At 39.1% G+C, this 5,000-nt stretch overlaps 1 protein-coding gene across 1 annotated transcript in view; it reads left to right on the forward strand.

The window, feature by feature from the left end:
- The window catches only part of hid1a (HID1 domain containing a), a 45,532-nt gene that overhangs the window by 12,757 nt on the left and 27,775 nt on the right, over positions 1 to 5,000 (forward strand). The window lies entirely within an intron of this gene.

Consider the following 5,000-nt stretch of genomic DNA (forward strand, 5'->3'; position numbering starts at 1 on the left):
TGAATGTAACTCGACACCCTTGCCTCATTTAGTATGCGTGGTTCTATGAATATGCAAATGAGCCCCGCCTCCACTCACTGGTGGACAATCACACGTTGATCTGATTGGTTACAAGGTAGTGTGTGACGTCAGAAACACCAGCGATATCAAACCGTGTTTTTGAGACTGTCTGCAGATTAAAAACACCACATAGACACATAAACAACATTAAAATCGTTATTTTCACCTTTTTCATTTATGTATGACTGACAAATATGCATCACATTAAGTTGATTAGTTTTCCTAAACCGATTTCCTAATACACAATTCTAATACATAAATCTTAAATTTAGGCCTAAATATATATTTTTCACGTGTATAGTGAAGGGCTTGAGACTGTGTTTGTGTTCTTGTGGTGCCATCGGCCAATCAGTGTTGCCATGACAACATAATCGACCAGCTCTTTATCATTTATCCTAGAGCCCTGCACGGGCCTCAACTCTAGGCCCTAGCCCGGCCCGTGTCCGACAGCTCCTCAGAGTTATCAGCCCGAGTCCGACCCGAGCCCGTTTTTTTTTTTTTTCTCAATACACAGCGGTAGCCTGCCCTAGGACAAAATAGCTATTTGCAGCCATTAAAATAGGTCCGTTTTGTTAGTTATGTTACTTTTCTTTCCATTTCTTTATTAAGGCGAGACACGGCAGGCAAAAACATAGTTTTTCATAGGTTCACTGGTCAATTGTGAGATTTTGGGATATTTGTCTTCAGTAACATGTCTTCTTTCAGACTTGTGGTGAAAAAAAGTCTGAAATACACATTTAGGTCTTTATTTTACTAACTTTGTCTATTTGCGTCTGTAGATTTCTCCTAAATTCATCAAAAGTTGTCGTTATAAATCATCATGATCCGCGATCTCTGTCTGCACCGTCATCACACACACCGCTGGACATCTCTCTCTCTTCTGTACAATGCTGTCGATCCAAATATGGTCATTCCTTTTTATCAGCAACCAATCGTGAAAGTACAATGGGGCATTTAACTCTAAAAGCGAAATCTCATTGGCTGATGTCAATTTCTGACACCGTGATTGGTTCAGATGCATCACGTGACGCGCTCTGACATTCAGATGTGTGTTTTTGACTGTTTTCTGCTCAGTTGAAGGCCATAAATGCTGTGTTTATAAGTGTTGATGTGATTTAGGTGGTTTGTATTGTTGTTGCTGATGATTTGATGAGATATTGTGTCAGTAAATAGTTGTTTCCACTAAAAAAGTATGAATTTTTACATTACAAATCTTTAAATGCCTTTTTCTCTAAATGAGTTTTTCTCTCATTCTCCAAGTCCGAAATCTCCTCTTCAGTCGCACCGATACACACCAAACTTCCCAGTCTTGTACCTAGTTATATTATGAAGACAATCACTGAGGGATTTGTAAATATATTATTCCTAGCCTGATTTATATAACATTTTATTCCAAAACACATGGCGAAAATAATTTTTTAAGACTATTGACAGTATATTCTGATTTACAGGATAACAAAAGTAGATAGCCATAAATCCCTCTGTATTTTTTCCCCCATCTAATATGTGAACACAATGAAAAAATAATTTTGAACCTGGCTTTATCCAATTCTGAGATTTAGTTTTTTTAAATATAGGCAAATTAGCGCATATTTAATTAGATAATGCCTAATTTGCATATTTAAACATTAAATTACAGAAAATTAAAAAATTTTCTCATCTTAATGTAGGTAATCAACTGGGAAAGTTTTATGGTGATATCTGCTAGTTAAAAATATTACCCTATTCACCTGTAGTGTCTCGAATTAAGTTAAAAAAAAAAATTTTATGACGACCAAGCAGCCGTTAAACATGTTTGATCCATTTAGCCTCTCAAATCAACACTTTACTTGGCTACGATAAAATCCATAAAACACCTTAAGCATATCACACACAGACAGTTTAAACGTTTATTATCATTTTTTTAAAGCTGAGGCAAACTGCTCACAGTCGCAACAGCGCTCGCTAACGAAATGAGCTATAGCCTACAATCTAAACTAATCAAATAAATGCCATTAAATTAAAAACAAAAATGCAGATTATCTTACCTCAAAAATCAAGTCTTCACTACAGAACATGGCCATTCTTATTTCCAATAGTTTCCAACAGACTAATGAAAATAAAGTCGTTTTCAAAGCATCGTGAAGAAAAATCACAGCATCCACAGTGGAAGGTTTTAATCCAGTCGTACTTTTTTCTTTAACTGAAGTCACACTCGCTATCCTTCTGCTGCTGGCGGGGACACTAAAGACAGAGCGAGCCGGTCGCGCCGCCGGGAAACGTGTGTGTGTGCGTGTGTGTGCGTGAGCAGACTGTCGTGTGTCAGTCATATGTCAGTGTGATAGGTTTAAAACATCTTTCTATGCTTGTTTTTCCATCGTCAACTTCTCATATTTAATTTTAATACATGTCTAAAATATAAAGAGAAGGATAAGCCTAAAACAGGCCCGCGTGTGAACTATGACGCAGAGGCGTAGGTTTGATTTTGAGATTGGTGTGGACATTCCCGGAAGCTGAGGATTCAGGAAATTAATAGTATAACAAATAATGACAAGGAGGCAGTTTGGCTGACTTATTAACTTTACTCCGCTTATAGTGTAATGCAATAATTAATTCTGTAATGTTACAGGTAACAAATAATGACAAGGAGGCAGTTTGACTGAGCAACTACCTAGCAGGACTGTTTCTGTCACCTGATAAAATGAAACAATGCATACATATGAACAATGCAAAAACTTGTGCCTGATCAAAGCGCTCATTTCAAAACTCACATTGACGAACTATATAGCAGATCATCTGCCTAACAATTGTCTCAATAATAAATCTCACTATACTAACATGTCAACATCATGTCAAAACTTGACCTCACCTGGGACCCTGCCTCTCCACTTGCCTCTCTTCCTGAGCAACTACCTAGCAGGACTGTTTCTGTCACCTCAGCTGGCAACACAACACATTGACGGAATTAACAGGGAGAGAAAACTTAGAAAAAAAATGTTTTACAATTGTTGATGACTTACACTTTAGCAATTGAGAAAATATTTTAAATGACTTACTTGTATTTGTTTTAAAGTAGCTCCTAATGTCTACCTTTGTTTTTTTAGCTGCCATCCTGACTCGGCACATTAAAAAAAAGCCTACACGTCACGAACCCTACCCATCACAGAAAACTTTTTTGCATTTTTACATTTTCAAAAACATCAGTTAGATAATTTATAAGCTGTTTTCCTCATGTGAATCAAAAAATCCTTGTCCACATAAGGATTTCAAATATTGCCATCGTTGTGGGGCATTTTACCCCCACAAGGGTTTACCAGGACATACAGAGACAGAAAGACACACGCACACGCACACACGCACACACACACACACACACACACACACACACACACACACACACAAAACACCCAACCCCACACACACACAGTTTGGGTTGGCTACTTATCCCGCGATTGTCATACATTGAAAAAAAACTGCACTGTCCCAGAATCAATATTTGACGCGATTATTTTTGTTCACAGAGCTGTTGATTTCTTTCTCCCTCACTTACCGCATCTAGGTTTCGGAGGAATTTTGCCGCATCTCACAACCGAATTAAGCTACAGCCTCTCACAAGTTAGAAAGAAAAAGCACAGCCAATCGGATTAGCAATGTGGGTTCGCGAGGCGGGACTTCTACGAGATCTATTAACCAATTGTTGTGTACCAGGAATTGCGCTTTTTTCACAGAACGCTCTTGTAAGAGTGGTTTTATATATATATATTTTAATTTATATATAAAGTTCGTTTTATATAAATATATATATTTAAAAAATCTAAATTATTGCAAGGGACAAATCAGTGGTCATTGGATATTGGTAGGGACACGTCCCTAGCGTCCCTACTAAATTCTACGCCCCTGCTATGACGTGAGAATTGGCCCTAGGGGCGTGAATAAGTCGGGGCCCGTCGGGCTCGGGCTGAAATGCAGGGCTCTAGTCTTTAGCATTTACCAATAATCAAGTGTCTCTCAACTCTGGCCATTGAAAGGTCCACTTTTCTTGTAGAGTTTAGAAACCCTGATCGATACGCTTGAGCAAGTTCATCAAGGTCTTGATCCAGGTTGGAGATAAACTCTGCAAGAGAGTGGGCTTTAAAGGCAATCAGATGCCTTCATGTCTCGTGCCCGAGCACCACTGCGTGCACAGCAGTGATGCGCGGGTCAATGTATAAACAATCCCCCCCCGACCGACGTTTTCAACTAACCCGCCCGCAACTCGGACCGCAAAAAAAAGAAAAAAAATATTGTACCTGACCCGCGTTTGTTTAGAGTAGCTAGTAAATGCTCATCGCGTCATGGGCCGTAGACGGAGGAACTAGGGGTGCGCATTTTTCAGAATGCTGTACGATATCGCCTAGTGTTTTGTAATAAAGGCTTGATTTATTCATTTATTTCGTTTAATTTTCTTAACAATTAAGATTCTGCATGTGTTTATCCAGTCTAATTGAAGTGTGCGTCTCTCCCCCGACTTTCCCAACAAAAATCCCGCCCCCTTTCAGCAAATAGGCTACATAAAACTGACATTACTGAGCTATATGCGTTTAAAAGTAACCTATTAAAATGGCACAATGGCATTGCTCAGTTCAACGCGTTGGGAAATCGGGCATTTTGTCCCGCGTCAGCTTTTATTTAAAAGTTAATAACGCGCTCAACATTCAAAAGGTATATAAGGATTTCCCACGTTCATCTGCAGACTGAGCTCGTGCGTCATCCTCGCGCATTCAGCCAATAAAGTGTAGACCTATGTATTTCATAGAACATTGTGTCTACTATATAAATTACAAAGGTAAACTACCCGACCGAATATCATTACAAATATTTTTGGATGACTCGTAACCGCGGGTAACCGCAGGCACCCGCTCATTTTGGATCAACCCGCGCATCACTGGTAGGTACATGCAGCTGACTCCAAATGTGGATGC

Source organism: Phoxinus phoxinus, assembly GCF_949152265.1.
Source record: "Phoxinus phoxinus genome assembly, chromosome: 1".
NCBI classification, from domain to species: domain Eukaryota; kingdom Metazoa; phylum Chordata; class Actinopteri; order Cypriniformes; family Leuciscidae; genus Phoxinus; species Phoxinus phoxinus.